Source organism: Ipomoea nil, unplaced genomic scaffold, assembly GCF_001879475.1.
Source record: "Ipomoea nil cultivar Tokyo-kokei standard unplaced genomic scaffold, Asagao_1.1 scaffold3275, whole genome shotgun sequence".
Classification (NCBI taxonomy): domain Eukaryota; kingdom Viridiplantae; phylum Streptophyta; class Magnoliopsida; order Solanales; family Convolvulaceae; genus Ipomoea; species Ipomoea nil.
In genome coordinates this window covers 1,723-14,518 of record NW_017619703.1, presented here as the reverse complement: position 1 = coordinate 14,518, position 12,796 = coordinate 1,723, and the positions used below count along the sequence as shown (strand labels likewise).

General features: G+C 29.5%; 11 non-coding genes across 11 annotated transcripts; all 11 read left to right on the top strand.

The window, feature by feature from the left end:
- The first annotated feature begins 2,992 nt into the window (after positions 1-2,992).
- On the top strand, positions 2,993-3,065 carry TRNAG-UCC. Its single transcript has one exon. It is a non-coding gene; the product is annotated as a tRNA-Gly (tRNA).
- Positions 3,066-3,737: 672 nt separating this feature from the next.
- On the top strand, positions 3,738-3,809 carry TRNAG-UCC. Its single transcript has one exon. It is a non-coding gene; the product is annotated as a tRNA-Gly (tRNA).
- Positions 3,810-4,409: 600 nt separating this feature from the next.
- On the top strand, positions 4,410-4,481 carry TRNAG-UCC. Its single transcript has one exon. It is a non-coding gene; the product is annotated as a tRNA-Gly (tRNA).
- Positions 4,482-5,082: 601 nt separating this feature from the next.
- Positions 5,083-5,154, top strand: TRNAG-UCC. Its single transcript has one exon. It is a non-coding gene; the product is annotated as a tRNA-Gly (tRNA).
- Positions 5,155-5,824: 670 nt separating this feature from the next.
- Positions 5,825-5,896, top strand: TRNAG-UCC. The gene has a single exon. It is a non-coding gene; the product is annotated as a tRNA-Gly (tRNA).
- A 673-nt stretch (positions 5,897-6,569) lies between these two features.
- On the top strand, positions 6,570-6,641 carry TRNAG-UCC. Its single transcript has one exon. It is a non-coding gene; the product is annotated as a tRNA-Gly (tRNA).
- A 672-nt stretch (positions 6,642-7,313) lies between these two features.
- Positions 7,314-7,386, top strand: TRNAG-UCC. The gene has a single exon. It is a non-coding gene; the product is annotated as a tRNA-Gly (tRNA).
- Positions 7,387-9,424: 2,038 nt separating this feature from the next.
- Positions 9,425-9,496, top strand: TRNAG-UCC. Its single transcript has one exon. It is a non-coding gene; the product is annotated as a tRNA-Gly (tRNA).
- Positions 9,497-10,169: 673 nt separating this feature from the next.
- On the top strand, positions 10,170-10,241 carry TRNAG-UCC. Its single transcript has one exon. It is a non-coding gene; the product is annotated as a tRNA-Gly (tRNA).
- Positions 10,242-10,913: 672 nt separating this feature from the next.
- TRNAG-UCC lies at positions 10,914-10,985 on the top strand. The gene has a single exon. It is a non-coding gene; the product is annotated as a tRNA-Gly (tRNA).
- Positions 10,986-12,295: 1,310 nt separating this feature from the next.
- On the top strand, positions 12,296-12,367 carry TRNAG-UCC. The gene has a single exon. It is a non-coding gene; the product is annotated as a tRNA-Gly (tRNA).
- The last annotated feature ends 429 nt before the right edge of the window (positions 12,368-12,796 follow it).

The window sequence follows — 12,796 nt, the reverse complement described above, 5'->3', positions numbered from 1 at the left end:
TTTTAACTTACTCATTGAATTCATAAGAAGGTCTTTGGTGCAAACCTAAGGAAGACAAACAAGATGAAATATTGCATTGAATCCAAGAATTGTTTAAGGATATGCGCTTAGGCCTCGCCTAGAAATAGAGATTCGAAATTACATAATTCATATTCTCAATAACATTATGACATTCCCGGTTGAAAATGTAGATGTCATAGCGTTATACAAAGAAAGTACCATATAATGAAATTGCATTTGTAGACCAACGGTTAGGATAATTGCCTTCCAAGCAATAGACCTGGGTTCGACTCCCGACAAACGCATTACCTTTGCATTCGTTAAGCCTCTCGAATTAAGCAAACCAAACATGCAGCCCCAGAGCTTAATTTCGTTAAGTTTGGCTTCTCAATATAAGTAACCTTATGGACTAAACTCTTTTATATTTTAGCAGTTTGTAATTTTGATATCAATTTATTCACCTCTTAACATTTTTAAAATATCTACTCAAACAAGTTTGTTCAATCGGTTGTTGAAACTTGAAATGAAAGTTTCGTATTATTTTGATTTTTGTAATTTTTATTATTTTTTTCTACATTGCCCTCTATTATATCACATAGTTTTTAATAAATATACATGGACCCCTTCAGTGTATACTTTTGTAACAAAATATTCTGTTAATTATTTATTGTTTTTAACTTACTCATTGAATTTCATAAGAAGGTCTTTGGTTGAAACCTAAGGAAGACAAACAAGATGAAATATTGCATTCAATCCAAGAATTGTTTAAGGATATGCACTTAGGCCTCACCTAGATATAGAGATTCGAAAATTACATAATTCATATTCTCAATAACATTATGACATTCCCGGTTGAGAATGTAGATGTCATAGCGTTATACAAAGAAAGTACCATATAATGAAATTGTGTTTGTAGTCTAACAATTAGGATAATTGCCTTCCAAGTAATTGACCCGGGTTCGACTCTCGGCAAATGCATTACCTTTGCATTCGTTAAGCCTCTCGAATTAAGCAAACCAAACATGCAGCACTAGAGCATAATTTCGTTAAGTTTTGCTTCTCGATTTAAGCAACCCTATGGACTAAACTCTTTTCAAATTTAATAATTTATTATATAAATTCCATTTTATATATATTTCTGTAAATAAAATTTGTATTCACACTTCTATTAAACAAACATTTATATTTTACCAGTTTGTAATTTTTATATCAATTTATTCACATCTTAATATTTTTAAAATATCTACTAAAACAAGTTGTTTCAATCGGTTGTTGAATATTGAAATGAAAGATTCGTATTATATTGATTTTTATAATTTTTGTTATTTTTTTATACATTACCCTCTATTATATCACTTACTTTTTCATAAATACACATGGACCCCGTCAGTGTATACTTTTGTAAAAAATATTCTGTTAATTATTTATTGTTTTTAACTTACTCATTGAATTTCATAAGAAGGTCTTTGGTTCAAACCTAAGGAAGACAAACAAGATGAAATATTGCATTGAATCCAAGAATTGTTTAAGGATATGCGTTTAGGCCTCACCTAGAAATAGGGATTCGAAAATTACATAATTCATATTCTCAATAACATTATGACATTCCCGGTTGAGAATGTAGATGTCATATCGTTATAGAAAGAAAGTACCATATAATGAAATTGCGTTTGTAGTCCAACGGTTAGGATAATTACCTTCCAAGCAATAGACTTGGGTTCAACTTCCGGCAAACGCATTACCTTTGCATTCGTTAAGCCTCTCGAATTAAGCAAACCAAACATCCAGCCTATTTCGTTAAGTTTCGCTTCTCGATTTAAGCAACCTTATGGACTAAACTCTTTTATATTTTACCAGTTTGTAATTTTGATATCAATTTATTCACCTCTTAATATTTTTAAAATATCTACTAAAACAAGTTTGTTCAATCGGTTGTTGAAACTTGAAATGAAATTTTGTATTATTTTGATTTTTGTAATTTTTATTATTTTTTTCTACATTGCCCTCTATTATATCACTTACTTATTAATAAATATAGATGGACCCCGTCAGTGTATACTTTTGTAACAAAATATTCTGTTAATTATTTATTGTTTTTAACTTACTCATTGAATTTCATAAGAAGGTCTTTGGTTGAAACCTAAGGAATACAAACAAGATGAAATATTGCATTCAATCCAAGAATTGTTTAAGGATATGCACTTAGGCCTCACCTAGATATAGAGATTCGAAAATTACATAATTCATATTCTCAATAACATTATAACATTCCCGGTTGAGAATGTAGATGTCATAGCGTTATACAAAGAAAGTACCATATAATGAAATTGTGTTTGTAGTCTAACAATTAGGATAATTGCCTTCCAAGCAATAGACCTGGGTTCAACTCCCGGCAAATGCATTACCTTTGCATTCGTTAAGCCTCTCGAATTAAGCAAACCAAACATGTAGCCTATTTGGTTAAGTTTCACTTCTCGATTTAAGCAACCTTATGGACTAAACTCTTTTATATTTTACCAGTTTGTAATTTTGATATCAATTTATTCACCTCTTAATATTTTTAAAATATCTACTAAAACAAGTTGTTTCAATCGGTTGTTGAAACTTGAAATGAAAGCTTCGTATTATTTTGATTTTTGTAATTTTTATTATTTGTTTATACATTACCCTCTATTATATCACTTACATTTTCATAAATACACATGGACCCCGTCAGTGTATACTTTTGTAAAAAAATTTCTGTTAATTATTTATTGTTTTTAACTTACTCATTGAATTTCATAAGAAGGTCTTTGGTTCAAACCTAAGGAAGACAAACAAGAAGAAATATTGCATTGAATCCAAGGATTGTTTAAGGATATGCGTTTAGGCCTCACCTAGAAATAGGGATTCGAAAATTACATAATTCATATTCTCAATAACATTATGACATTCCCGGTTGAGAATGTAGATGTCATAGCGTTATACAAAGAAAGTACCATATAATGAAATTGCGTTTGTAGTCCAACGGTTAGGATAATTGCCTTCCAAGCAATAGACCCGGGGTTCAACTCCCGGCAAACGCATTACCTTTGCATTCGTTAAGCGTCTCGAATTAGCCCTAGAGCATAATTTCGTTAAGTTTTGCTTCTCGATTTAAGCAACCCTAAGGACTAAACTCTCTTCAATTTTAATAATTTATTATATAAATTCAATTTTATATATATTTTTGTAAAATAAAATTTATATTCACACTTCCATTAAACAAACTTTTATATTTTACCAGCTTGTAATTTTGATATCAATTTATTCACCTCTTAATATTTTTAAAATATCTACTAAAACAAGTTGGTTCAATCGGTTGTTGAAACTTGAAATGAAAGCTTTGTATTATTTTGATTTTTGTAATTTTTATTATTTGTTTATACATTACCCTCTATTATATCACTTACTTTTTCATAAATACACATGGACCCCGTCAGTGTATACTTTTGTAAAAATTTTTCTGTTAATTATTTATTGTTTTTAACTTACTCATTGAATTTCATAAGAAGGTCTTTGGTTCAAACCTAAGGAAGACAAACAAGAAGAAATATTGCATTGAATCCAAGGATTGTTTAAGGATATGCGTTTAGGCCTCACCTAGAAATAGGGATTCGAAAATTACATAATTCATATTCTCAATAACATTATGACATTCCCGGTTGAGAATGTAGATGTCATAGCGTTATACAAAGAAAGTACCATATAATGAAATTGTGTTTGTAGTCCAACGGTTAGGATAATTGCCTTCCAAGCAATAGACCTGGGTTCAACTCCCGGCAAACGCATTACCTTTGCATTCGTTAAGCCTCTCGAATTACGCAAACCAAACATGCAGCCCTAGAGCTTAATTTCGTTAAGTTTCGCTTCTCGATTTTAAGCAACCTTATGGACTAAACTCTTTTATATTTTACCAGTTTGTAATTTTGATATCAATTTATTCACCTCTTAATATTTTTAAAATATCTACTAAAACAAGTTTGTTCAATCGGTTGTTGAAACTTGAAATGAAAGTTTCGTATTATTTGATTTTTGTAATTTTTATTATTTTTTTCTACATTACCCTCTATTATATCACTTACTTTTTAATAAATACACATAGACCCCGTCAGTGTATACTTTTGTAAAAAATATTCTGTTAATTATTTATTGTTTTTAACTTACTCATTGAATTTCATAAGAAGGTCTTTGGTTCAAACCTAAGGAAGACAAACAAGATGAAATATTGCATTGAATCCAAGAATTGTTTAAGGATATGCGTTTAGGCCTCACCTAGAAATAGGGATTCGAAAATTACATAATTCATATTCTCAATAACATTATGACATTCCCGGTTGAGAATGTAGATGTCATAGCGTTATACAAAGAAAGTACCATATAATGAAATTGCGTTTGTAGTCCAACGGTTAGGATAATTGCCTTCCGAGCAATAGACCTGGGTTCGACTCCTGGCAAACGCATTACCTTTGCATTCGTTAAGCCTGTCGAATTAAGCAAACCAAACATGCAGCCCTAGAGCTTAATTTCGTTAAGTTTCGCTTCTCGATTTAAGCAACCTTATGGACTAAACTCTTTTATATTTTACCAGTTTGTAATTTTGATATCAATTTATTCACCTCTTAATATTTTTAAAATATCTACTAAAACAAGTTGGTTCAATCGGTTGTTGAAACTTGAAATTGAAAGCTTCGTATTATTTTGATTTTTGTAATTTTTATTATTTGTTTATACATTACCCTCTATTATATCACTTACTTTTTCATAAATACACATGGACCCCGTCAGTGTATACTTTTGTAAAAAATATTCTGTTAATTATTTATTGTTTTTAACTTACTCATTGAATTTAATAAGAAGGTCTTTGGTTCGAACCTAAGGAAGACAAACAAGATGAAATATTGCATTGAATCCAAGAATTGTTTAAGGATATGCGCTTAGGCCTCACCTAGATATAGAGATTCGAAAATTACATAATTCATATTCTCAATAACATTATGAAATTCCCGGTTGAGAATGTAAATGTCATAGCGTTATACAAAGAAAGTACCATATAATGAAATTGCGTTTGTAGTCCAACGGTTAGGATAATTGCCTTCCAAGCAATAGACCCGGGTCCAACTCCCGGCAAACGCATTACCTTTGCATTCGTTAAGCCTCTCGAATTAGCCCTAGAGCATAATTTCGTTAAGTTTTGCTTCTCGATTTAAGCAACCCTATGGACTAAACTCTTTTCAAATTTAATAATTTATTATATAAATTCCATTTTATATATATTTTTTAAATAAAATTTATATTCACACTTCTATTAAACAAACTTTTATATTTTACCAGTTTGTAATTTTGATATCAATTTATTCACCTCTTAATATTTTTAAAATATCTACTAAAACAAGTTGGTTCAATCGGTTGTTGAAACTTGAAATGAAAGCTTCGTATTATTTTGATTTTTGTAATTTTTATTATTTGTTTATACATTACCCTCTATTATATCACTTACTTTTTCATAAATACACATGGACCCCGTCAGTGTATACTTTTGTAAAAAATATTCTGTTAATTATTTATTGTTTTTAACTTACTCATTGAATTTCATAAGAAGGTCTTTGGTTTGAACCTAAGGAAGACAAACAAGATGAAATATTGCATTGAATCCAAGAATTGTTTAAGGATATGCGCTTAGGCCTCACCTAGATATAGAGATTCGAAAATTACATAATTCATATTCTCAATAACATTATGACATTCCCGGTTGAGAATGTAAATGTCATAGCGTTATACAAAGAAAGTACCATATAATGAAATTGCGTTTGTAGTCCAACGGTTAGGATAATTGCCTTCCAAGCAATAGACCCGGGTTCAACTCCCGGCAAACGCATTACCTTTGCATTCGTTAAGCCTCTCGAATTAGCCCTAGAGCATAATTTCGTTAAGTTTTGCTTCTCGATTTAAGCAACCCTAAGGACTAAACTCTCTTCAAATTTAATAATTTATTATATAAATTCCATTTTATATATATTTTTTTAAATAAAATTTATATTCACACTTCCATTAAACAAACTTTTATATTTTACCAGTTTGTAATTTTGATATCAATTTATTCACCTCTTAATATTTTTAAAATATCTACTAAAACAAGTTGGTTCAATCGGTTGTTGAAACTTGAAATGAAAGCTTTCGTATTATTTTGATTTTTGTAATTTTTATTATTTGTTTATACATTACCCTCTATTATATCACTTACTTTTTCATAAATACACATGGACCCCGTCAGTGTATACTTTTGTAAAAAATATTCTGTTAATTATTTATTGTTTTTAACTTACTCATTGAATTTCATAAGAAGGTCTTTGGTTTCGAACCTAAGGAAGACAAACAAGATGAAATATTGCATTGAATCCAAGAATTGTTTAAGGATATGCGCTTAGGCCTCACCTAGATATAGAGATTCGAAAATTACATAATTCATATTCTCAATAACATTATGAAATTCCCGGTTGAGAATGTAAATGTCATAGCGTTATACAAAGAAAGTACCATATAATGAAATTGCGTTTGTAGTCCAACGGTTAGGATAATTGCCTTCCAAGCAATAGACCCGGGTTCAACTCCCGGCAAACGCATTACCTTTGCATTCGTTAAGCCTCTCGAATTAGCCCTAGAGCATAATTTCGTTAAGTTTTGCTTCTCGATTTAAGCAACCCTAAGGACTAAACTCTCTTCAAATTTAATAATTTATTATATAAATTCAATTTATATATATATTTTTAAAATAAAATTTATATTCACACTTCCATTAAACAAACTTTTATATTTTACCAGTTTGTAATATTGATATCAATTTATTCACCTCTTAATATTTTTAAAATATCTACTAAAACAAGTTGGTTCAATCGGTTGTTGAAACTTGAAATGAAAGCTTTGTATTATTTTGATTTTTGTAATTTTTATTATTTGTTTATACATTACCCTCTATTATATCACTTACTTTTTCATAAATACACATGGACCCCCGTCAGTGTATACTTTTGTAAAAAATTTTCTGTTAATTATTTATTGTTTTTAACTTACTCATTGAATTTCATAAGAAGGTCTTTGGTTCAAACCTAAGGAAGACAAACAAGAAGAAATATTGCATTGAATCCAAGGATTGTTTAAGGATATGCGTTTAGGCCTCACCTAGAAATAGGGATTCGAAAATTACATAATTCATATTCTCAATAACATTATGACATTCCCGGTTGAGAATGTAAATGTCATAGTGTTATACAAAGAAAGTACCATATAATGAAATTGCGTTTGTAGTCCAACGGTTACGGATAATTGCCTTCCAAGCAATAGACCCGGGTTCAACTCCCGGCAAACGCATTACCTTTGCATTCGTTAAGCCTCTCGAATTAGCCCTAGAGCATAATTTCGTTAAGTTTTGCTTCTCGATTTAAGCAACCCTACGGACTAAACTCTCTTCAAATTTAATAATTTATTATATAAATTCAATTTTATATATATTTTTTTAAAATAAAATTTATATTCACACTTCCATTAAACAAACTTTTATAATTTACCAGTTTGTAATTTTGATATCAATTTATTCACCTCTTAATATTTTTAAAATATCTACTAAAACAAGTTGGTTCAATCGCTTGTTGAAACTTGAAATGAAAGCTTTGTATTATTTTGATTTTTGTAATTTTTATTATTTGTTTATACATTACCCTCTATTATATCACTTACTTTTTCATAAATACACATGGACCCCGTCAGTGTATACTTTTGTAAAAAATTTTCTGTTAATTATTTATTGTTTTTAACTTACTCATTGAATTTCATAAGAAGGTCTTTGGTTCAAACCTAAGGAAGACAAACAAGAAGAAATATTGCATTGAATCCAAAGGATTGTTTAAGGATATGCGTTTAGGCCTCACCTAGAAATAGGGATTCGAAAATTACATAATTCATATTCTCAATAACATTATGACATTCCCGGTTGAGAATGTAGATGTCATAGCGTTATACAAAGAAAGTACCATATAATGAAATTGCGTTTGTAGTCCAACGGTTAGGATAATTGCCTTCCTAAGCAATAGACCTGGGTTCAACTCCCGGCAAACGCATTACCTTTGCATTCGTTAAGCCTCTCGAATTACGCAAACCAAACATGCCAGCCCTAGAGCTTAATTTCGTTAAGTTTCGCTTCTCGATTTACGCAACCTTATGGACTAAACTCTTTTATATTTTACCAGTTTGTAACTTTGCTATCAATTTATTCACCTCTTAATATTTTTAAAATATCTACTAAAACAAGTTTGTTCAATCGGTTGTTGAAACTTGAAATGAAAGTTTCGTATTATTTTGATTTTTGTAATTTTTATTATTGTTTATACTATTACCCTCTATTATATCACTTACTTTTTAATAAATACACATAGGACCCCGTCAGTGTATACTTTTGTAAAAAATATTCTGTTAATTATTTATTGTTTTTAACTTACTCATTGAATTTCATAAGAAGGTCTTTGGTTCAAACCTAAGGAAGACAAACAAGATGAAATATTGCATTGAATCCAAGAATTGTTTAAGGATATGCGTTTAGGCCTCACCTAAGAAATAGGGATTCGAAAATTACATAATTCATATTCTCAATAACATTATGACATTCCCGGTTGAGAATGTAAATGTCATAGCTGTTATACAAAGAAAGTACCATATAATGAAATTGCGTTTGTAGTCCAACGGTTAGGATAATTGCCTTTCCAAGCAATAGACCTGGGTTCGAACTCCTGGCAAACGCATTACCTTTGCATTCGTTAAGCCTCTCGAATTAAGCAAACCAAACATGCAGCCCTAGAGCTTAATTTCGTTAAAGTTTCTGCTTCTCGATTTATATAGCTAAACCTTTAATGGAACTTATTAACTCTTTTATATTTTACCAGTTTGTAATTTTGATATCAATTTATTCACCTCTTAATATTTTTAAAATATCTACTAAAACAAGTTGGTTCAATCGGTTGTTGAAACTTGAAATGAAAGCTTCGTATTATTTTGATTTTTGTAATTTTTATTATTTGTTTATACATTACCCTCTATTATATCACTTACTTTTTCATAAATACACATGGACCCCCGTCAGTGTATACTTTTGTAAAAAATATTCTGTTAATTATTTATTGTTTTTAACTTACTCATTGAATTTCATAAGAAGGTCTTTGGTTTGAACCTAAGGAAGACAAACAAGATGAAATATTGCATTGAATCCAAGAATTGTTTAAGGATATGCGCTTAGGCCTCACCTAGATATAGAGATTCGAAAATTACATAATTCATATTCTCAATAACATTATGAAATTCCCGGTTGAGAATGTAAATGTCATAGCGTTATACAAAGAAAGTACCATATAATGAAATTGCGTTTGTAGTCCAACGGTTAGGATAATTGCCTTCCAAGCAATAGACCCGGGTTCAACTCCCGGCAAACGCATTACCTTTGCATTCGTTAAGCCTCTCGAATTAGCCCTAGAGCATAATTTCGTTAAGTTTTGCTTCTCGATTTAAGCAACCCTAAGGACTAAACTCTCTTCAAATTTAATAATTTATTATATAAATTCAATTTTATATATATATTTTTAAATAAAATTTATATTCACACTTCCATTAAACAAACTTTTATATTTTACCAGTTTGTAATATTGATATCAATTTATTCACCTCTTAATATTTTTAAAATATCTACTAAAACAAGTTGGTTCAATCGGTTGTTTGAAACTTGAAATGAAAGCTTTGTATTATTTTGATTTTTGTAATTTTTATTATTTGTTTATACATTACCCTCTATTATATCACTTACTTTTTCATAAATACACATGGACCCCGTCAGTGTATACTTTTGTAAAAAAATTTCTGTTAATTATTTATTGTTTTTAACTTACTCATTGAATTTCATAAGAAGGTCTTTGGTTTCAAACCTAAGGAAGACAAACAAGAAGAAATATTGCATTGAATCCAAGGATTGTTTAAGGATATGCGTTTAGGCGTCACCTAGAAATAGGGATTCGAAAATTACATAATTCATATTCTCAATAACATTATGACATTCCCGGTTGAGAATGTAAATGTCATAGTGTTATACAAAGAAAGTACCATATAATGAAATTGCGTTTGTAGTCCAACGGTTAGGATAATTGCCTTCCAAGCAATAGACCCGGGTTCAACTCCCGGCAAACGCATTACCTTTGCATTCGTTAAGCCTCTCGAATTAGCCCTAGAGCATAATTTCGTTAAGTTTTGCTTCTCGATTTAAGCAACCCTATGGACTAAAACTCTCTTTCAAATTTAATAATTTATTATATAAATTCAATTTTATATATATTTTTTTAAAATAAAATTTATATTCACACTTCCATTAAACAAACTTTTATATTTTACCAGTTTGTAATTTTGATATCAATTTATTCACCTCTTAATATTTTTAAAATATCTACTAAACAAGTTGGTTCAATCGTTGTTGAAACTTGAAATGAAAGCTTTGTATTATTTTGATTTTTTGTAATTTTTATTATTTGTTTATACATTACCCTCTATTATATCACTTACTTTTTCATAAATACACATGGACCCCGTCAGTGTATACTTTTGTAAAAAATTTTCTGTTAATTATTTATTGTTTTTAACTTACTCATTGAATTTCATAAGAAGGTCTTTGGTTCAAACCTAAGGAAGACAAACAAGAAGAAATATTGCATTGAATCCAAGGATTGTTTAAGGATATGCGTTTAGGCCTCACCTAGAAATAGGGATTCGAAAATTACATAATTCATATTCTCAATAACATTATGACATTCCCGGTTGAGAATGTAATGTCATAGCGTTATACAAAGAAAGTACCATATAATGAAATTGCGTTTGTAGTCCAACGGTTAGGATAATTGCCTTCCAAGCAATAGACCTGGGTTCAACTCCCGGCAAACGCATTACCTTTTGCATTCGTTAAGCCTCTCGAATTAGCCCTAGAGCAAATCGTTAAGTTTTGCTTCTCGATTTAAGCAACCCTAAGGACTAAACTCTCTTCAAATTTAATAATTTATTATATAAATTCAATTCTATATATATTTTTAAAATAAAATTATATTCACACTTCCATTAAACAAACTTTTATATTTTACCAGTTTGTAATTTGATATCAATTTATTCACCTCTTAATATTTTTAAAATATCTACTAAAACAAGTTTGTTCAATCGGTTGTTGAAACTTGAAATGAAAGCTTTCGTATTATTTGATTTTTGTAATTTTTATTATTGTTTATACATTACCCTCTATTATATCACTTACTTTTCATAAATACACATGGACCCCGTCAGTGTATACTTTTGTAAAAAAATATTCTGTTAATTATTTATTGTTTTTAACTTACTCATTGAATTTCATAAGAAGGTCTTTGGTTCGAACCTAAGGAAGACAAACAAGATGAAATATTGCATTGAATCCAAGAATTGTTTAAGGATATGCGGTTAGGCCTCACCTAATAGGAGATTCGAAAATTACATAATTCATATTCTCAATAACATTATGACATTCCCGGTTGAGAATGTAAATGTCATAGCGTTATACAAAGAAAGTACCATATAATGAAATTGTGTTTGTAGTCCAACGGTTAGGATAATTGCCTTCCAAGCAATAGACCTGGGTTCGCCTCCCGGCAAACGCATTACCTTTGCATTGTTAAGCCTCTCGAATTAAACATAGGAGCTTAATTTCGTTAAGTTTGCTTCTCGATTTAAGCAACCTTATCGACTAAACTTTATATTTTACCAGTTTGTAATTTTGATATCAATTTATTCACCTCTTAATATTTTTAAAATATCTACTAAAACAAGTTGTTCAATCGGTTGTTGAAACTTGAAATGAAAGCTTCGTATTATTTTGATTTTTGTAAATTTTATTATTTTTTTTATACATTACCCTCTATTATATCACTTACTTTTTCATAAATACACATGGACCCCGTCAGTGTATACTTTTGTAAAAAATATTCTGTTAATTATTTATTGTTTTTAACTTACTCATTGAATTTCATAAGAAGGTCTTTTTCAAACCTAAGGAAGACAAACAAGAAGAAATATTGCATTGAATCCAAGAATTGTTTAAGGATATGCGTTTAGGCCTCACCTAGAAATAGATTCAAAAATTACATAATTCATATTCTCAATAACATTATGACATTCCCGGTTGAGAATGTAGATGTCATAGCGTTATACAAAGAAAGTACCATATAATGAAATTGCGTTTGTAGTCCAACGGTTAGGATAATTGCCTTCCAAGCAATAGACCCGGGTTTAACTCCCGGCAAACGCATTACCTTTGCATTCGTTAAGCCTCTAGCCCTAGAGCATAATTTCGTTAAGTTTTGCTTCTCGATTTAAGCAACCCTATGGACTAAACTCTTTTCAAATTTAATAATTTATTATATAAATTCCATTTATATATATTTTTTAAATAAAATTTATATTCACACTTCTATTAAACAAACTTTTTATATTTACCAGTTTGTAATTTTGATATCATTTATTCACCTCTTAATATTTTTAAAATATCTACTAAAACAAGTTGTTTCAATCGGTTGTTGAAACTTGAAATGAAAGCTTCGTATTATTTTGATTTTTGTAATTTTTATTATTTTTTTATACATTACCCTCTATTATATCACTTACTTTTTCATAAATACACATGGACCCCGTCAGTGTATACTTTTGTAAAAAAATATTCTGTTAATTATTTATTGTT